Source organism: Varanus komodoensis, unplaced genomic scaffold (assembly GCF_004798865.1).
Source record: "Varanus komodoensis strain SLA01 unplaced genomic scaffold, ASM479886v1 scaffold25, whole genome shotgun sequence".
NCBI lineage: Eukaryota > Metazoa > Chordata > Lepidosauria > Squamata > Varanidae > Varanus > Varanus komodoensis.
Window position 1 is genome coordinate 1,644,881 of NW_025335661.1, and position 22,480 is coordinate 1,667,360.

Genomic DNA, 22,480 nt, shown 5'->3' on the forward strand with positions numbered 1-22,480 from the left:
TGGACAAGTGTGGGGAGAGGATCAGGGCTCTGGGAGCAGGGTTTTAGCGGTACTGCAGGGACTGACAGGACTCCTAAAGAGAGGGGCCAGGTATCAGAGAGGGTGGGAGGAAGGAGGAGGCTGGGAACTCCAGGGAAAGGAAGCGATGGGAAGGAGTTGAGGTGCATGTACACCAATGCTAGGAGCATGGGTAATAAGCAGGAAGAGCTTGAAGCTCTCCTGGGAATAGGAGGGTATGACCTGGTGGGAATCACAGAAACTTGGTGGGATGAAAGGCCACTCTGGAATCTGAACATAGAAGGGTATCACCTTTTTAGAAAGGACAGGAAGGGAAAGAGAGGTGGGGGTGTGGCTTTATACGTCAGGGAAGGGACAGGATGCAGTGAGATAGAATGCAGCACAGATGGGGATTTGGTAGAGGCAGTCTGGGTGAAACTTAGGGGTTTTGACAGGGAAAGAGACCTGACAGTGGGAGTATGTTATTGCCCTCCAGGTCAACTTGAGACCCTGGATGATGTCCTGACAGGCCAGATGCTAAGGATATCTTGGGGGAGAGACACAGTAATTATGGGAGATTTCAATCTCCCAGATATTAGTTGGGAGACTCACTCGGTGGTGACAGCCAGGTCACATCGCTTCCTAGAAGCTATAGAGGGAGGGTTTTTCACACAGAGGGTCCAAGAAGCGAGGGGGGGAAACATCCTTGACTTGGTCTTGACCAATAGGGAGAAGCTGATAGATGAAGTACAGATTAGGGGAGCTCTGGATGTGAGTGATCACTCCATCCTTTTCTTTGAGATCAGGGGACTGGGGACGTGTAGCAGGTCGAGGGCTAGAAGCTGGGACTTCAAGAGGGCCAACTTTGGCCAACTGAAGGCCAGACTGGGGAAAGTCTCCTGGGATAGGTTACTGGAAGGTAAGTGAGTTGAGGAGGGGTGGATGGCACTCAAAAGGGAGGTTCTGGAGGCACAAGCCTTGACGATACCTCTAGTCAGTAAGGTGGGGAGGCAGAGGAGAGTGCTGCCATGGATGCGAAAGGAGGTGGTTAGAGGAATTAGACAAAAGAGGAACCTCTGTAGGAAATGGGTACTGGGGCAAATAGACAAAAGGGTATACCAGGAGGAGGAGGCCCGTTGCAGAAGGATTCTTCGCAAGGCTAAGGTTGATTATGAGCTGAGACTTGCCAAGAATATCAAGAGCAACAAAAAGGGCTTCTTTCAGCATGTAAATAAGAAGAGGAAGGGGAGACAAGTGGTGGGACCACTAAATAAGGAGGAAGGAGATCCAGTGACTGATATGAGGCACAGATGCTAAATGACTATTTTGCCTCTGTGTTCTCCCCAAAGCAGGACGGGGGATATCCTCATAGGAGATTAGATGAGGCTGGGGACTTAGGGGCACAGATTAGAGTCACCCCCCCTTGAAGTTGAGGGGCTCCTCAGGGCATTGGACATTTCAAAGGCGCGAGGCCCTGATGGGTTACACCCAAGAGTACTTAGAGAGTTGGCAGGGGTTCTCTCATGCCCGCTGGCCTCCATTTTTGAGGCCTTGTGGAGAACGGGTGAAATTCCAGAGGACTGGAGAGTGGCATCAGTGGTCCCAATTTTCAAAAAGGGTAGTAGAAGGGACACAGGGAATTATAGACCTGTTAGCCTTACGTCCATTGTAGGAAAAACAATGGAAAGGCTCATAATAGAGAGAGTTCTAGTGATGCTAGATAGGGAAGGGAGGCTGACAGCCACACAACAAGGCTTCCGCAAAAACAGGTCCTGCCAGACAAACCTTGTGGAATTCTATGGCAAGGTTTCGAGATGGCTAGATGGAGGGGATGCAGTGGATGTGGTATATCTGGATTTCAGCAAGGCCTTTGGCAAAGTGCCCCATGATATCCTGGTGGAGAAACTGAGGTGTTTTGGGATACACCAAAGCACTGTCCAGTAGATTAGGGCATGGTTGACTGACCGAAAGCAGAAGGTAACCATTAGCGGGGAATCATCGGGATGGCGACCAGTGACAAGCGGGGTCCCCCAGGGCTCTGTCCTGGGGCTGATAATGTTTAATCTTTTCAGTAATGACATGGAAGAAGGGGTGAACGGTATGTTGACCAAATTCGCACATGACACTAAAACTGGAGCAGTGGCCACAACTGAGGAGCAGGTACTCCAGATCCAAAAGGATCTGGACAGACTATGGAAGTGGGCAGGAGACAACAGCGTTCAATGTGGATAAGTACAAGGTCTTGCACTTGGGGCATAGGAATAGCTGTCAAAAGTACAGGTTAGGTGACAAGTGGCTGGAAAGCAGCACTTGTGAAAGGGACCTCGGGGTACTGGTTGACTGCAGGCTAAACATGAGACAGCAGTGTGATGCGGTGGTCAAGAGGGCGAACGCCACCCTTGGTTGCATAGCCAGAAGTGTGGCTTCTAGATCAAGAGAGGTATTACTACCACTCTACACGACTCTGGTGCGCCTGCAACTGGAGTATTGTGCTCAGTTTTGGGCCCCTCATTACAGAAAGGATATAGCCAGGTTGGAGTCAGTGCAGCGTAGGGCCACAAGGTTGGTGGCCGGTTTGCAGGGGATGCTGTATGAGGTGAGACTGAGGGAACTGGGTCTCTTCAGCCTGGAGAAGAGGAGACTCAGAGGTGATATGTTGGCGACATACAGGTATGTGAGGGGATGTCACATGGAGATGGGTAGAGACCTATTCTCCCCTGCAGAGGAAGGCAGGACGCGCTCCAACAGAGCAAAGCTCAGGGAGCCAAGGTTCCATTTGGATGCCAGGAAGCACTTCCTGACAGTCAGGACCCTGAGGGTGTGGAATGGGCTTCCACGAGAGGTCATTGAGGCCCCATCAGTGCGGGTGTTCAAGGATAGGCTGCACATCCACATGGTGGGCATGTCGTGAGCGGAGCCGGCTGGTGCCGGAGGTCAGACTAGATGGCCCGGGAGACCCCTTCTGACTTGCTTTGTTTCTCTGTTTCTATATGATAAAAAGCAATCAAGGTGTCACATATCAATTTAAAATACTTTTTAAAAAGGAAGATAAAATAGCAAAGGCATGAAAATACTAAAATGACATGTTTTGAAAGGCTAAATTGAAAGATCAGCCTTTACAACATTTTTATAAGGGGGCAGGAACTCATAGTTCTTGAGGGACTATATTCTATAGTTTGTGGGCAAGACAGTAGGCAGTCCTTTGAATTAAGCACAACGGGCCTATGCAGGTAACAGTACCATCAAAATCTCTCTAATACAAATCTTAATAGCCAAACAGTTTCGTTATGAGTTTGGTGGTCTTTTAGATAGCCAGGTCGCAAGCCATGTAGACCTTTAAAAGTTTAAACTGAATTCTAGCTGGAATTGAATTCTACCTGGAAAGTAATTGGCAGTACAGGTCTTTCAGGCCAGGTGTAATATGGTCCTAATACTATGCACCACCACAATGAATGTATAGAAAGAAAGGTTTGTTCCATGCTAGTTATTACTAGGTCTTATTATGCAACTGCTTGCATCACCCCGTCTTGATGTCCTCCAGCTGTTTTTGGTTACAGCTCTCCTGCCCATTGGCTGTACTGTCTAAGATGATGGGAGATGAAATCTAAAACATCTGGAAGGTACCATGTTGGAAAAAGTTGCACTAGCACTGTAAATACTTTTTCTTTTTTGCAAAATCATTTGCATGTTTAATTAATTCTACACAGGTAACTGTTGAGAAGATTGCGCTCATGCCCCATAAACTTCATGGCAAGATTTTGTTAATAGATGGTTGCTTGGTTTTAAAATGTCTATGTTGTATGATAGAAGGTATTTTTCAGCCACAGTATCATCATTTTTGAGTAAAAATATAGGAGATATACAGGGCATACGGCTCTGACTTCTCCTTGGCTATGAAAGATAAGGATGGGAGAGAATTTCTTTTCAATTCACTTTTATAAGAATTTGCAAAAATGCAGATTCCTTTATGTTAAGCATGGAAATAACTTGAGAGAAAACCGAAGCAAAATATATCAAGCATCTGTGTGTGGTGAGTGGGGAGCAGGGGATGAAAATGACAGATTCATCCATCCATTACTTTGGACTGAGGACTTTGAGTGCTCCTGTCGCTACGGTCTGGTTTTGAATCCCTGTGTATGCAGCCATGCCTGTGATGCTGAATTAGGGCTTTTGCCTCTTTGTACTGACAGGCTTTTCATCTTTTTCAGCTACATGGCAGGCAGGTACATCATGGTTCCCTTCATGCTGGACCAGCAGTACCTCTTAAATCTGGCTGCTACAGATGGATGAGAATTTGGTTTTGCTTCATTTTTGATTACTGAACTTTGCAAGCTTCTTTAATTTGGAAGAAATGAACCCATAACTTAAAGCTCTTAACATGGGAGAAAGTGAAACCAATAGATATGGTCATCTCTACTGTCAGGATAATTTTCTGCACTTCAGAATTCACCACTACTATCCTGGAACATATGTCATAGAAACATGTGACATAGAAATGCTAATATGGATATTGATCTCCATGGTGGGTTACCCAATATCCCAGACTATCAGATCCTTGGGTACAAGCAATTGTTTTTTGCCCTGGAGTGTGCTACCTGGAGATATCTGACTGGCCACTGTTATAAACAGAATTGTGGAGTAGATAGGCTTTTGTTTCATTCAGCAGGGCTCATATTTATTTGAAAATGCTTATCCTACTTTATCTTCAATGACCTCAAGCCTGAAAACTAAGGAGAAGAAATTTTCAGTGGTGGAGCTCTACCATTCCTCCACAGAAATTCCAGACTGGCTAGCCTGACACTCACTTCGAATTCTTTTCAGAGCCTAGAGAAGACTTCTTTATAAATTTCCAAACATTTTTGTTTTTGTTTTCCTTTTAAATCTGTTATTGTATTTGTAGGTCTTTACAGTGCTGCTGCTTTTTACTTTCATTTTATACCTTCATTTTACACTCTTTTTTTGGTTCTGTTGTTGTATTTTACAATTTCAACTTTTGCAAACTAGCCAAATAACAGGCTATCAGATGGTACTGAAATTGAATGAATGAATGAATGAATGAATGAATGAATGAATGAATGAATGAATAAGGAAAAACAATAAACACCAAAGGATAAATCAGCAAGCTGTTGAACACTTTTTATGCTCTTACCAAATTAATCTGAAAACTGTCGCACACATACTGTATTGCATTAGGGTGTTTGTTGCAGGACTTTGTAGATACAAAGTCCTGAATGATTAGTCCTGAATGATTTCTAAGCGAAATTTGTGAAATAATGGCTGATCAGCTCCAACCTGTGATAAAGCTGTCCTGCTTAAACACCCACACCTGCAAGCTTTTAGGCTTGTAATAACAGGGCAAGAACATTCTGTTTGATCAGGCCTAGGAAGTGTGAAATGAGAAGCGCCTGCAATCAGGATGCTCGTCTCACTCCATCAGCCCCTGAATGGCACCATTTTGAGAAGGCATGTTCTGATGGGTTAAGTGAGTAAACAGTGGCTCCCTCCAAATTGTCTGATGGAAGTGAACAAAACGTTTCTCACTGCATTTTACTCAGACAGCAATTACCTTCCTTGTTTGCTGAAGGAAATGTTCATGACATGCTCTAGTGCATGTTAATTCTGTTCCACGTTCTTGGATAATTATCTGTTTCCAAGCTCTGCATTAGTGCGAATCATTTTCATGACAATATGAAAAGTTTGACATTTCTTCATGAAGACTAGGGAATAATCTTGCCATTTATAGCAACGGGGTCTCTGGCAGTGTCAAATTAATAAAACCACATGCATTATACTGTGCTGAGCTACTAAGAAAATTGTTGACTTCATTCTTCAGTGGAGAGGATAAATCACATTTAATGAATATAAAAGTAAACAAATTACTATTGAGTCAACTTCATTGGGCTGGACTGGATATAATCCAACCTGACTTAAAAAATAGTATCGGAATCTAAATATACACAAATCACTGAATTAAAAAATTTATCCTCAAACTAGGGTTAATGTGTACATTGCAATAGGCCACTAATTTTCATTTATGAGCTATATGCCTTGAATGCCTGAAACTGACAGATCATTGCTTTGTGGTAATTAGAGAAATACAGAAGGTACTTCCCTGCAATGAAATGTGCTGCAGCAGCCACTATTATAGCGCTTGTGTGAACTGAGAAAACAAATTAAGAAACCACTTGTAATCTGAAAATAGATGGCCATAGAAATCCTCCACATATGAACTAAAAACCTGGAGAGATGAGTCCACAGCTACTGGCTCCAGCATGGCATTGCTCAGTGTGCCTTCAACACCTGTGCCTTCAATAGGGCACATGGAAAGGCCACCTGTACACTTCCAGCTGGATGAGCAGAGCCACCCTTCTTCAGTGATCCCACTGGCCATACAAGATCAGGGTGGGCCCAGCCAACATGGTTCTATCCTTTCCCTGGTTTAGTCTGCACACAAAGAACTATCTGAATGACCCAATGTAGGCAATTTTGGAATTCAGAGGAAGCAGAGTGTGCACACTTCTCAGCCACACAGGCTGATTCCATCTTTTTTGGTGTCAAAAAATACACAGGCAATGCATTCATGAATTAAAGTGAATGGAGAAGCTGCTGCCTGTGGAGCTTCACTTAGTACCTGAAACTTTCTTAGGATCCAAATAAGCATCAGGAAAAGAACAAATAATTGATGTGTGCTTGTTAAGTTTTCCTACTCTCCTGGAATAGGACTGGGACCGGGGCACACCATCATTCCCATCCAAGCTGCAGTTCACATGCTTGCAGGAGACTAGGAAGAACTAGCACCCAAAGTTTTGCAGTGACTGGGTTCAGACAACTGATGATCCACGCTCAAGGACTCGGCATTGGTTAGGTGCAGAATGCCTCTGAACCATGGACTGTTGTTGAGATGCCTGTTATCTTGTTGTCTGAACCCAGCAGAGACAACAAATCATGGTGAACAACACACAGTTTGCCATCCAACCACAAACCATGGGTTGTCTTCACAGGTTGATCATGGTTCAGAAACCATGGCTTGTTAGCACAGCTGGCTTCCGACAACATGGTAACCCACAGTTCAACAGCAACTGTCCTGTTAACTGAACCCAGCCAATTTGTGCCTTGGTATGTATTTGCTGTCGTTACATGAGGTCAAGTCATCTCTGACTTATGACGCTCCTATAAATAAATGCCCTCCAAAATGTCGTATCCTTGACAGCCGTGCTCAGCTAGGGATATGAAGATCAAGTCGGAATCTAGTGAGCTGAGCTTGAGAGCAAGCCTGTGAATGAATCATAGCATGAAAGTGGATTTGCTGTGCGATGCATGCCAAGTATGCTATTCTTCACACAGAATGTGCAAATTACATAATTCTTTGCACAAAGTACACAAAACCCACAAGTAGGGTTGGGATGAACCTGTTTGGAACCTGTCCCTCCAGAATCCACAGACTGTTTCTCATGCTCCATCCCATCCTGCAAAGTGAGCTGGACCAAGAGGAAGTCTGCAAATGCTCACAGACCCATGGCTGCACAACTGGCAACCTTGAGCAGCTGCTGTTTCTGACAGCAAACCTTTTTCTCCACTCGCTCCTGCTGGCTTGATACCTGGTAAGTGCCCCACAGACCCTGGGTGCACTTTCCAGAAATTCAGACTCTGGGTCTCTGAAAAGAGGACTGGAATCAGGGGTGCCAAAACAAGAGACTCACAGAGTTTCTGCACAATTGATTCCTCACACATCCCTACCCACAAGCCAAGTGTGTGGAAACAGAACTCTGCTTGAACTTGCTTCATGATGGCAATGCAAACGGTATGAGGTAGATTTAGGGAAGAGAGGAAGTGGGCTTGAGTCTGGGAAACATTCAAAGCCCTGGACACACATCCCTATGCTCAGATCTTTTCAACTCAAGGCTCTGACTTTTAAAAAATGGAATTGTTGCATGTTGCTGCTGCTTGTTCTGCCTTTGACTTTCCTTAGCATTATTGTTTTCTCCAGTAAGTCTCGCTTTCTCATGATGCCCCCAAGGTATGACATTTTCACTTCCAAACATTGTTTTGGAACTTGTACTGTGAGATAATAGATCTATACAACCTCCTGCACTGCGTGACTGGTTGAGGACCCAGGCCCATGGCTCTGCTGCCCAAGAGTCTTTACAGGGAGATGCTAGGCCCTGAGGTTGCAAGTTGTGACCTTCTGCATGCAGGCCTGTCTGTGTACTGCATGGCGAAGCAAAACCACATAAAAGATATGAAAATATAGAGAATATAAAACCTGTAAGTGTAAACACAGATCTGAATTATGTGTACATATTGCTACATATTCCTGCTACTAAAAATGCCTGATGAAATAAAATTATACTACTATGTATCTAAATATGAAAGTTTAATATTGAGTTAATGTGTAGGCATATATCATTGTAGGCAGCAACTGTAGTCAGAACCAGTGCAGGGAAGGCTGTGTTTTTTCCAAGACAGTTTTGCTGAATTATTAATAAGCTGGTTCAGTCCTATGAAATAGCTGCATCTGGGGAAAAGTATGAGGGGCTGCGTTTCATTTGTTGGTTCACTTCACTATTAAATAAACAACTGCTTATCATGGAGAAATAATACAGGCCTGATTATCATTGGAATTAAAACAACTCTTTGCTATTTATCCCATTTATTTAAATATTCACAAATACCCCATTATTCCCAAACTCTTCAGATGGATACAGAGGATGGATTAAAAGTCATGATTATTTGTTGAAGCAAAGGATGAGTTATGCAAAAAGGATGAGGTCTTCTGTGCAGTCAACTTGTCAGTAATATTAATGTCCTGCTGCTACATTCGGTTGCCTTGATTTAGCCAGAGGCAGTTCTTTCACAGATACTCATTAAATACCATAAAAGAGATGGCATATAGAAATAATGATTTAAATAAAAAGAGTACTTTAAATATCTAATGTTTGTAGGTAGTAATAGGCTTCCTTCTCTCCCAGTAGCTTGGGACTTTATCTTGAAGCCACTGCTTAGTCTGTGGCTTCTGCACATGATACATTTGTGGGCCCACTGGGCAAAAGGCCAGGGTAATAAAACATTAGTTTGCATCCCTTGGTCACTGTACTCTCTTTTGAGGCCCACTTGGTGCTAATGCTACCATTCTTCACTATCAATTCAGACTGCTCTCTACTCCCGGGCATTTAAGGACATGATGGGGCATTTATGTCAGCTACTTTTAACAGGTATATTTCACACTGAAATTGCTTTGGATCTTAAACTGTGTTCCAATGTTGTATATTGGAAACAAAAATTATGCTCTATTTAGTTGTATTTGTGGTCCGGGCTTCTGTGAATCGTGATCCGCCCAGAAACTTTCACTATTGGGTGGGGCACAAATGAAATAAAGAAACGAATAATTCAAATAATAGTTCAGTGCATTTCATATTACTTGCACCTCCCTCCTAAGTTCAGTGATCAAAAACTTGATGTGTTTACAGCATACTGTAGGCTGTGGCCTCTTGGCATCATCTGGGGGCTGCAGGATTCTTTGGAGCCCCATCAGCAAGGTCCTCTGAGCTAAGCTCCCACCCCATCCCCCTTGTAGCTAACATGGAAAGAACTGGTGTCTCTGCAAGAGTGCAACTGCACCCGAGAGAGGGAGAGAAGCATGTGCTGTGGGGGGAGATTGGCAGGCCAGGCCCTCTAGTTCCTATCACTGTCCCAGCCTCCTTCCTTCCCGTTCTTCTGTGCTTTCTCTGGATAGCAGAAAAGAGCTACCTAGACAAAATGCTTCAGGTGAGACTCCGTGCATGTTGCCATGGCTTGCTCCAGTCACTGGATACAGGTAAGCCTCTGACTCCAGAGGATTACATGCATTTGAGGCAGGAAATATTGAATTATGCCCTCAACCACTTCCCCTCCCCATCTACTATCTACGTAGGCACTTAAGAAGTTGCCCGATACTGATCAGTCTGTTGGTCCATCTAATCCAGTTTTGTCAACATTGTCTGGCAGCAACGCTCTAGATTTTCAGACCTTAGGTTTTCCAGCTATACTGAGAGATGCTGTGGATTGAAGCTCGAACCTCTTGCATGCAAAGCATCTGTTTCATGACTGAGCTAAACCTTTCCCTCCATCTCAAAGGGATTCCTGACCAGCCCAGGCATGTCTCCATCAGCAACTACCAATCTGGAGGAAAAAAAATACTATCATATATAAAAACTGGGCTTTGGCTGATTTTCTTGGATAGGTTGCATATTTGATTTCTGTAGCTTCCATAAACCTGCTTTCCAATGAAGGCTACTGCTTTATCAATCAGTGGTATGGAAAGAGGCAGAGGTGGGAATAGCACATCTGGTCTAGTCTGCCTGCAGAAGCAATATTAGCTTGAAATTCCCTTGCATACCCTTTAATTCAGAACCCTATTAAAATGATCAGTAAAACTGGTTGTTGCATCACTGTATGAGCATTGCTAGTGCACCTGAAGCATCCAGAGTACTTGAGAAAGCAGAGGGTATTACATAAGGTTACTGAAGCATGTCACAATTACCAAAATTAACTCTTAATGCCAGTATTGGCATCTGATGCTAATTAATGTTGTATAAAGCAAGGAAATGAAGGTTATCATTTTAATTTAATCAAAGAACTCAATATAATCCTTGATGCTTTGGCCATCAAAGAATTAAATGTACTGATGTTAATGGCATCAGCATTTACAGATTACAACTACAGATGCAGCACATTAACAATAAGAGTCTTTTAAAAAGTTATAATAAAGAACAATGACTTTGCTCTGTAATTTGCTTTAACCTGCTTTTAACAATGCAGAGGACATTTGCTGCTTATTTACTTCAACTGTTCCATGCGGTGCTGAATAACATCTCCTTCAGGCATTTAGCTCTTCTTCCAGTCAATCTGTTCAAATAGTGATAATGTGTAATGTCCCACCCCATATGCATGAACCATACATTAGAAACATTTCTAATTTCTAATTACACAATTTGCAGTTTAAGATAGTTATACTTCAGTATTTTCTGGATTTGATTGCCAATTAAAAGAAAGACACATATAAAATGCACATATTAATGAAAATAATGCACACAAGTGCATTGTATTAGGAGAAATTGCTTGCAGAAATGTGTATATTGGGCAAAATTGCATACAAAGATATTTATCTTAGAAGAAGTATGGATAAAAAGCATACACATTTTTGTATGGAAAAAATGACAAACTAATATGGAAATAGGATGAAACAAACTTTAAGACTGGAAAAATGAGAAATGGACATTAAAACTGATATATGTATTCAACCATAATCACAACATGAGTAAATTTGATTTTGAGGAGCTAAGCTCCTGATTAACACTAGAATCTAAGGGGATCTTGGGGTCCAGATCCTGATGGAATGCAGAAATAACCCAGACCATTATTTACGTTGATTTTATTTTATTTGGCTTAATTTGTCAGAGAAAAACATTGGCAGCTGGATATGCAAATCCTTACAGCTCAGGGTGGAAAATGGATCTAATGATTTGCACATAAATTCTGAGATTTGTGTACAAAGTTGTAAGATGTTATGATGAAAACAAAAAAAAGGAAATATTTCTTCACCCAGTGCAGAATTAAACTATGGAATTAATTTTCACAAGATGTAGTGATGGCCATCAATTTGGATAGCTTTAAAAGGGGACTGGAAAAATTCATGGAGAAGGCAATCAATGGCTACTAGTTCTGTTGTCTATATACCACTTCCAGATCAGATGTAATATTCCTAAAGTGGAACAACTGCTGTGGAGCTTGGGCAGGAGAATGCTGTTGAACTCATGTTCTGCTTATGGGGTTCCCATGACCATATGGTTGACCACTGTGTGAAGAGCATGTTGGATCAGACAACCCTTAGTTTGATATAGTCTGGCTCTTCTTCTATTTGTATCTCTGCAGGGTCCCTAGAGAAACTCCTTCAGTGTAAAAGTGAAACTGATTTAAAGGAATAAAATGAAAATCATTTATGGCTATTGTCTGTCTCATCTGTACAATGAACCAGCTTCTCCTGAATTGCTGAGGGATTCTGAACAACGGTTGAGCACATCTGTCAATTTCTCACTTTCTCCCAAAGATTTGTAAATCTTTTTTTCCTGAATATGAATTACTTTGCTCATTTTGCAAAATAAAGTAAAATATAAATAAATAAATAAGCAAGCAAGCACCACAAAATGGCATTCTTGCCCATTTTCATCAGTCAAATTCAAAATGTGCAGCTATTCCCAGCATGTAGAAGACCATGATGCTCCTGAATGCCATATAATTTGCCCTATAAATGAGGAGTCTGCCAGAAAAAAGTAGCCTAACATGCCTGAATACACAGGGATTCAAATCAAAAGTTTTAAGAACAAAGCACTCAAAGCCTTCAGGATGGATGAACAAGCTAATCCTTTAAACACATTAAAATATTTAAAGAACTGTACATGGAGAACTTTGAACATTAGTTTTTAAAAAAATAATTTATTGTTAATTTAATGAATTAAAACTTGCAAAATTAAGAAAAAAAATGCAAAAACTTGGAACATTTTGGTAAATTCTCATCAACACTGAAAGAAAATTCTCAGCTGTTCCTATTTCCAACTTTTCAGAAATGTATCCTAGATGCAGAGAAAGACAGACAAATAATAACAAGAAAAGCAGTAGAACTTGTTTGGTTCTTTGACATGGTTTAGAATCCTCAGGGTGGGAAGCTTCAAAAAGAAAGGTGTAGCTAAAATCAGAGGCAGAAAGTGTTGGGAATGTGAACTAGGAAGTCTTACTACAACTTTTCTCCCTATACGGACCTGGAAGGGTTAGTGGGTCAGTTAGCTCTTTATTAAATGGGAGGACCATTAGCAGCTTCAGAAGTTCCTACTTTGGGAGGTCTGGCTTCTTGAAAGTCTTGCCTTAAAATCTGTACCACTGTTGGACATATAGCATTTGCATAATTTAATTAATGTTAATGTCTTTTAATGTGACATTTGCCCTTTTCTTAACATTAAATCAATCAATCAAAGGAGTAGATACAGATGCAGATGGAGTTCTGGAGATAGATACAACACTGGCTCATTTAAATCCTGCTGGGTGGTAAATATACACTTTTTGTTTCATTCCTGCTAGATGTTCATGCCTTGAATCCAGTTTTCTAACATATATCCTTGTTCAATGTTCCCAGATAACCAACATGCACTCTTGCTTTGAATTCTATCTAGTTCTCACCCCATCTCTCTCATTCTCTCTCCATCTCCACCCACTCTGGGTTGCTTGGAATGCACATTAACACATTGCTCATTCATTCGGTAAATTCATCCAACCTTGTATCTAATTTTCCTGGCTTTGGATCTGTTCATACTTGTCTCAAGATTCAGATCTACATATATATGCAGCTTGGGTCTTACAAGTATCCAACTAAGTTCATAAATGGCAGCAGACATCTGGAAATGATTGTGGAAAATATAAGGTTTGCTCTGCTTTAAGAGCTGTCAGTGCCACAGCATTTTGAGCAAACCTCTACTTAATCCAACTTTTCCTACCCTGTTTCTTAGGTCCAGAGAATACTTTTGAGATAGAAATGTCACTTCCTGCAATTTTTTCTATTGGACTACTTTGGTTATTTCATCATTCAGAATCTGCACACACAGAAACAGGAGGATTAAACAGATACTATACTGTCTAAGCAGAAGTTAGGGTGCAATTGTATGGGTTTTGCCCTTGATGCTCATAAGCCCCCCAGCTCAGAGACTTACAGGCACTCGGTCCAGGGGGAGGGGGCAGAGTAGCAAGGGAACCCTCACCTCCCTTTCCTACTTCTTTTTTGCCCATCTAGCAAAAGCTTTGTTGGGGAAGGGAAGGATAACTCATATCCTGGTCTCTTCAACCTCCACTCATCCTCTCCCAGCAAGTGCCCCTTTTACTTATCTTCAAAGTTGTATTCCTGTCTTTTGAGAGACAGCTGACATGGTTGTTTCTGTGCTGGGTGGGAGGGGGCCAGCACCATGGGATTGTTGTGTCTGATGCTGCTGCTAGGAGTTCAAAGTCTCCTATGGTTCCTCAAATGCTATTTAGGGGCCAAAGGATTGCTCCTTCCATGAATCAGTGTATTTTTAATAAGCAAGCACAGACTAATTCTGTTTGTCATTAACTCAGAAATTTCTTGCTGCTCTAATTTGACAGGTTTATCTTCTAGAGAAATTACATTAAGATGATATAAGATGAGAGTGGAACTTGTACTCTGAATACATAAGCATTTGTGTTTGTGTGTTTTCTGGGAAAGCTGATAAAGTGGAACCTTAATAAAGGACCTTCTAGTGTCAAGTCTCATCATTTAGAAGACTTGAATTAATATGAAATGCACAGCTGAGGTACCTGTAGTTTGAAGTGCTTGAGAGACTCTTTTAATTGCTACAATCTGTTGTTCCTCTCAGATCTATTTGGAAAGGTGTTCAGCAAGGCATGTGTTTTGCTGATGAACTGTTCTATGTCATGAAAAGCAGAAATGTTTTGGCTTGTGTAAGATGTTGGCACTGCTGCTACTTAAATGTTTAAGAAGAGGAAATGAAAGGATGAAGACTGAATGCTAGCAAACAGAGAAGCAAAAATACGATAATGGCTGTTTGAAATAATAGCATGAGATAGGTTATTATTCCACTGTGCTTTGTTCCTTATAATAACCAGAACCCAGACATCTGCCTAAAGGGAACTACCAAAGCAACATTTTTCTCACAGAATGTGGCTGTCCAAGTAAGCTGAGTCACTACATCACGTCTGTTGTCAGTAGCAAAGGTGCTATGTTCTGCTAGATTCTTCCAAATTACCAAGCTTAGTTCAACTGTATTATTTTCAGGAAATTTCAGAGTTTGTAGGAAACCAGAGGTTCTTTTCCTTACTAAGCACTGGGAAAGGAACAGGGCTGGAATAATCCACTTCAAACATAAATACAGCAAATCCTTCAAGCAAAGCTTGCAGTTGCCAATATGTATGTATATATTGTCCCACAGACAACTTTCTCCTGGCTTCCAACAGTATTAGCTGAAAAGCTATGATTAGGTTGGGAAACTCTGTCATCTGGGGACTGAAGATGGTAGTGCAGGCTTAAAGGCTAAATAACATGCATGTCCCTATGGTCCCTTTAGCACACATGCCTAATTTCAGGTGTCTTGCTCATGTGTTTCCCACCAGCAGCTGGTTGGCCACTGTGTGAGCAGAATGCTCGACTCAATGGCCTTTATCTGATTCAGCAGAGCTCTTTTTAGATCCTTATCATCTTTTAACCTTATAGATTTATTCACCATAGAAACTAAGTATAAACAATTCCCATGCCATTTGGGTTGGATGGTGTTATCCCTACAAATCAATAGCACAGGAAACTGCATGACTTGACTCTTGGCCTCTGCAAAATTCAATCTGTGCCTTGTTTATTAATCAGGCATGGAAATCATTCAGTGGATCCTCTGGTCCAAAGCCCTGACCCAAACTTACAATAACCTTGCATATATTTTTCCACACTTTGACTAGTAACAAACCACACTTCATAACCACAATGATCATTTAATCTGAAATACAGAATTACTGTAAAATGTCATCCACTGATATTTTTCACAAACATATCTATCTCCATTATGCTTGGCATTATTCTTATCATCATCATCATCATCATGATCATCATCATCTATTCATTTATTTATTCCCACAGGAGAAGGGAAAATGCATTCTTAGCTAGGTGGATGCACACCCCACTGCTTTGTATTTGCCCTCTAGGCTTAACTAGCTAAGCTCAATGATTATGGGACCTTGATGTTTCCACATCATGTGGACTTCATCCAGTCCCACAGAGACTAACTCCCATGAGCTGGATGAAGTCAGGGGCTTCCTATGACTAATGCCATCAAGTACCTGGCCAAAGTGCAAGCTTGAGCTTCTGCAGTTGGTACTTTAGACTGGGAGTCTGCTTTTCTATTCCTGTTTTTCCCTCAGCTAGAAGTGGACTGAAACCCTTTACTTCAATGTTGGAAGGCAATGGTAGAGCAAAAGGGGTTTAGGAGCTCAGATGAAGTCTGCCTGGACCTTCCCTAGTCAAGGAAGCCTAGACAGAACAAAGTAGGTGACATGAGTTGGTCTCTTCCTTTCTTTCTTCTGGTTATCAATCTCAAGACAGTTCTTTGAAATGTAATTCCTTTATCAAAACATAAATGATTACAGAACAGTATGTATTCTGAATAGTTTTCTAGCAAGGTTGAAGGAGACACGTGTGCTCATGTGAAGTGGTGAGTTCAAAGTGGAATGTTCCCCCTTGTCCCTGACTTCACCACAGGGTGGTTCTCACTGCTTGAGGAAAGCAAAGTGGGAATACTGGGGACCCTCTAACTGGGCTGCTTGTTTCTCCTATCAGCTCCTTTCCAGGGGAAGGACTGGGCCTTATATCTGCTCCCCTTCCCACCATGAAATCCTTTCCACCCCTTCCAAAGCAGGCTGATTCTCACTCACTGCCTGAGAAACTTCCCTAGGTAACCTTGAAACTTCAAGCTCCTTGGACCTCCCAATCTTGTTCCTCTGCCTCTTCCTCGGAATCACACGAGTCTATCTGAACAGCTGTGATGTGTGAGAGACAGCCTCCCTTTCTGCAGTGGGCTTCTCTCTTCCTGGCTTCAGTGCACCGGGTGATGAATCACTCCTCTACAAGGTACCGCTGTAAGGTGTTGCTGCCCCTCCCAGTTTGGAGGTGCTAAGCAAAGGGAAATCTCCCCCCTTGTTAGTGTGGATCAGTGGCCAGAGTTAATACGTAACTGGGCTCCCCAGTGCACCACTCCAAAATACCAGCATGCATTTTCTTGCATGCAGAAAGACTGTAAGAAAATTGGGGAAACTGGGAAATAAAACAGCATGCAGGCAACCTGCACTGACTGGTGAGCACAACACGGATTGCTCTCCCTTGCAGCCTGCAGGGAGCAGAACTTGGGGAAGGAGCCCATGCCTTGGCAGGGAAGGGGAACCTCTGTGGTGCAGCCATCAGTGACAAGGCCTGCAGAAGCCTTTTGAGGGGGAAGCAGCCAGTCCTGGTCAGTGATTAAATCATCACGCTTCCCTGGTGAGACCTGCCTCCATCCCTTGCAGCAAATATCCACAGAAACAGATATGTTTTGCAGTGGTTTTAGCTGTCCAGGCCTTGCTATAGAAACAAAGGGGCCAAAGGCCCCTGATGGGCAGAGATGTGCTTTTAAAAACTTTCCCATCATTTAACTAAAATAACACATTAATTTTTGCTCATAATCTTCATCAGCTAGCAATATCAGTGTAGGGGTGAATGCCTCATTGCTCCCAATGGTACACCAGTCAGCATTGCTAACTTTTACTGAAGCAAAATGAGAAGAATTAAATGCTACTTGCAGCATCAAAGCTAGAAACTGGAAGATGATTCATAGCTCACCGTCTCCATACCCAGGATGATATGTATTCTGATTGCTAAACAGGCCTAATCTTCCTGTTTCTTGACAGACATGGTAGAAAGGGCAACACAAGGTGAGAGCTAATGTTCTTTTCCAAATTTCTACTGAATATTTAAAAACTTCTGATAAGGATTTAATATAGAACACACCCATACTACATTTGGCTGAACTTTTCCAGATGTTTGGCATCTGTTAAAGCTTTAAGCCTCTATGCTTATGCACATGTGATAAAAGGAGTTGCTAAATTGAAACTGGATGAGGGTCTGCCAAGATACTGGGACAGACATTTTTATTAGCTCTAACAGAAATCTTTCGCATTTCTATTGAGATGTCATGCTTGCTTTGTCAAAAGTTTTTGTTTTGTTCTTCTATTCCTGTAATCAGTTGTTCTTATAATCAGTTGTTCCTTTGTTTATAGCCCTGTTCAGACATTTGCCCAAACTCATGGCGTAAAGGGATGGATAGCTGGAGGTGTGTACCCGCTTCTCAGTATGTATTGCCCTTTTTGGTTCAGGCCTTGCTGTACTGAATCAGCAAAAGCTGAAAGGCAGCTCAGTTCATGTTCTCTTGAGCAAAGACAGTTGAGATCAGGAACCCCAATGAAGCAGGAGCCACTACTGCTCTCCTGGAATGACACACATACAACTCTATTTCAGATCTTGCTGGTTCAACATGGCAGGTCTGAACTGAGGTAGGTGGGGTGAAACCAAAATGCCTGAAGGCACAGGGATGGAGACAACATGTTTGGTGTCCAACCTTCTACCCTCATTAAATTCTCATGTGTTCAGGCAAATGACTGAACAAATCCATACACACAGTTCAGTAACATAAGCAGACATGGATCAATTCTTATTTCCATCTCTAGCTTTCCAGCTTAAAATTAAGCTTGCCATGGTGAGTATCTTTTCCATGCATACCATAATGCATTTGTAAAAAAGCCTAACATGCTGTCTACAAATAGATTTTCTTGCTTCATTACATGGATCTTATTAACACTTGACATTTGGGCAGCACATTTCCTATGCAAACCCAAGCTATTCATAAGCATTTCCAAACGTTTGATCATTAAAGAGTGTCATGTGGCTTCCGACCACATGCAAGAATGTTCTTTAAGTATTCCAGACAATTCACAGCAAGTAGTTATACAAGGCTTAAACTCCCATGGATGAATCGTGGTGTGTTGCCAGCACCAGATTTGTAGTTACATGTCAGAACAATCTTCTGTACTCATTTACTATCAGTATGATAGCAGGATTTCAGAGGCTGAGATAAAGTAGATAATAGAGCAGTGAGCAATAAGATTGCATAAACAAAATTAATTCTGCCACAATTGATCCCCAGGGTTTGGAGACTACATATCGGTGGTGTAATGATAAATTTTGATATATGGGCACTCATAATGTTTTTAGCTGTATAATTAGTCTTATAATGGTTTTGATTTCCAATTGTGAGCCACTTGGAGGTGCTGTGGAGCAGTGGGCAGCATACAAATGTTTTAAATAAATAAATAAATAAATTATGACAGTCTCCATAGTCACACTACTAACTGAATCCAAAAATGTTTATCCATAAACTAGTTCTGCAGTTTTCATCTCTGCCAGAAGCACAAGCTAATTGGTGTTAATTGTCCATTCAGGACAAAGTCATCCCAAAATACTTAGCATTACAACTTGGGGCTATAAGTTGTTATGGGAAAATTCATGTCTGCCCAGCTATTGTGAAAACTGCAGCTGAGCTCAGAGTAAAAAGGGAATTCTGAGTGGGGAGGCCCAGGGTGTCAGTACCCCGTTAACTAAGTAGTACAGCTGATGTTTCGCTCTGAAGCTCTGATCAATTATTCCAGTGTTCCAGGTGCTCCAGCTGCCCCATGACTTCTTCCTGTGGTTGTTGTTGTCTCATTTCTGTACTGATCCATACATGAAGCTCTGTGAGCAGTTTACAAAATACGTACTGTAACAACTTATCAAAAGAAACACACACAAAAAAGCAAAACCAGATTAAAACATGCATGAAGAATGACCTTGTAAAGAAAAATGCATGGGATAGGAACCTACTCAAGTCCCTGGATAACCACATGTATCTTTAAAAGACACAGCATAAAAGGTAGGCTTATGCTGGTTCTGAAAAGATGACCATGTTGGTTCCAGGTGGGCTGCTGTGGGAAGGTCTTTCTATAGATGGGAATCCCCCACTGAGAAAGCCTGCCCCCTTTTGGCCACCCTACAAGCCTCTCTCAAGTGTTGAGCATCATGTCCAGGTAGATTCCAGTTGGGATCAGTGAAAACATTCATATCAAAGTAACAGTTCCATGAATAGAAGTGCTGTTTTCTAGATCCTGGGCAGGACGGTCAATGCATTGTGTGGGCACAAGGTATGGAAAAAGCCACTCCATGGTGAAAGTAACTTTTCATGTCTAAGGCTGATATTCAGGGAGTGCTGGTGACTCCCTATCCCTTGCAGCTTGTATTGGAGCTGTATAGGAGCTATCCATGGTGCTGAACTCCACTTCCCTTTGAAGCACTATGGATACCTCCTATAAAGTTCGAAATACAAAGGCATTGGAAAAGAAGCCCAGCACAGAGCTGCCAGCCTCCCCTGCCAATAGTCTCTACTTGGCATCTTGGTAACAGAAACCCAGTAAAGACTTTGCCTGAGATCCTTGAGAACTGCTGCCAAGTCAAGGCTGACATGAGTGAATAAGAAGTATATATGCATTCCAAGTAGAGCAATAGGGAAGTTTCTCTGCATTCAAAGGACTTTGTTCATGCTTCAGGAATGGTATTAGGATCCCCCTCCTGATTCTCTCACCCAGCTATTTTTTAAAGCTTTGCAGACTTGTTTGGGTACATGCCAAATTTTGACTGCCATTGGCTTAAAAGCCACTTGTACACATGTACAAATAAAATTATCTGTAGCTACAATAAAATATTATCAGCACTTCCTCATTGCTCAATGAATAATCCCACTAGCTACTGGTCTCAAAAAATTCAATTTCACAAAGAACCTGAAGGCAGCCCACTAGGTTAATTAACTTATTTGCAGCTTTTGAAAATCAGGCCCTTCAAGCAGAAATGAGAAAAATCAATACAGCTTAGACAAATGATCAAGTGTGCCAATATGGACAGAACCTGCTCCCTTTATGTCTAAGCCATTCCACCAGTAATATGTGCTCTCCTTGTATATGGCTTGAAACTGTCATCACCCGAGTTCTTAGCATTACCTTCCTTGCATATGTCAGAATTACTTATGCTGTGTCTTCTTTTTAAGTCTTCTTTGACTTTTACATAACCTTAAACATGGCCTCATTTCATCAAGGGTTCACAAAATCCACTTTTTCCTGCAGTATTAGTAGAGGCTTATCTTGTGTTTTTGGCAAGTGCAGCTCATAGCTGTACGCAAAGTCCTGTTTTGTTCTGTGCATGAGACATGCCAAACAAGTTCTGATTGGGGGCTGCTGCCATTCTTTCTATGATGCTAATTAATATGATATATATAATCTAAAGCTGGTTTAGAATTACTCATTGATGTTTAGCTTGTCTCTGCCCCCAACTACTCCCTTTTCATGACCTCCCCTCCTCCACAAGCAATCACATGGACACATTCATTCCAATATTTTAAAAATTCTGTGGCTTCCTATCAAGTCTGCTGTCACTGTGTTGCATAATGCCATGTGCTACATCTTACAACTGGTTTGAAAACCTCCTTTTCTTAGAATCATAAAATAGGAGAGTTGGAAGGGGCTGAGAGTGTCATCAGGTCCAGCCCTCTGGTCAGTCCATGACTCCAAGTTAAAGTATCCTTCTCACATGGCTGTCCAGTTGCATCTTGAATGCCTCTAGTGTGGGAAAATCCACAACCTGCAATAGATAATTGTCCTACTGCTCCAACAGTCAGGAGGTTTTTCCTGATATCTAGCCAGAATCTGGATTCCCGTAACTTGAGCCAGTTATTTCATGTCTACACTCTGGAATGGCTGAGAAGAGATCATGTCCTTCTTCTTGTTACAGCCTTTCAAGCACTTGCAGATTGTTATCATATCTCCCCTCAATCTTCTCTTCTCAAGGCTAAACATGCCCAGTTCTCTCAATCTCTCCTCATAGGTAATTGTTTCAAGCTCCTTGGATCATCCTTGTTGCCCTCTTCTGAACCCCTTTCCAGCTTGTCTGCATCTTTCTTAAACTGCGGTGCCAAGAACTGGACACAGGACTCCAAATGAGCCCTAACCAGTGTTGAGTAAAGGGGAACTAGTAGTTCATGTGATTTGGAAGTGATACTTCTATTAATGCAGCCAAAAATAGTATTTGCGCTTTTTGTAGCCACATCACATTGTTGAGCTTATGATCTACAACAATTTCAAGATCCTTCTCACTTGCAGTATTGTTGAGCTAAGTATTCCCATCTTGTAATGATGCAATTGGTTGCTTTTTCCTAGGTACAGAACATTTGTCCTTATTGAATTTCATTTTTTTTTTAAAGCCCAGCACTCCAACGTATCAAGATCACCCTGAATCTTGTTTCCAGGATATTAGCTACTCCACCCAATTTTGTGTCATTTGCAAATTTGTGCAAGATCAATTGATATCATGTGATAAATTTAAAAAAAGACTGAAAATATAGACAATTACTGAATTGATGCTGGGGAAAGAAGTCTGAACTTCTTCCTCTTCAGCAATTACAAGTGGCATTTTTCCTTTTTCAAAATGTGAAAATTTGGTACATCTCTAGGTTGAACTGATGACTGGATACAATAAAAGCTGTAGATCAATTATATTTTCAGACAACTGGTATTGATGTTAAAGCACTTTCTTTTCATTTATACACATATAGAAATATGTAAAATATAAGCATGATTCACCTCTTTCTTTACCCTTGATCCCCCAGCATAAAAATAATGTGAAAAAAACTTTGTCTGGGGCATCTCTGGAAATAATGGTGCATTATAATATTTTTCCTCAGTGACAGTTCCCATGGGTAGCACAGCAGGATGCATCCCAGGCATGGAAGATTAACACAAGATATAGTGCACAGAAAAATGCTTGCTGCTATGGTTC

General features: G+C 41.7%; 1 protein-coding gene across 1 annotated transcript in view; it reads right to left on the minus strand.

Moving 5' to 3' along the window:
* Positions 1–22,480, minus strand: part of LOC123024793 (glypican-5-like) — a 406,903-nt gene that overhangs the window by 117,468 nt on the left and 266,955 nt on the right. The gene's annotated exons all lie outside the window — the stretch shown is intronic.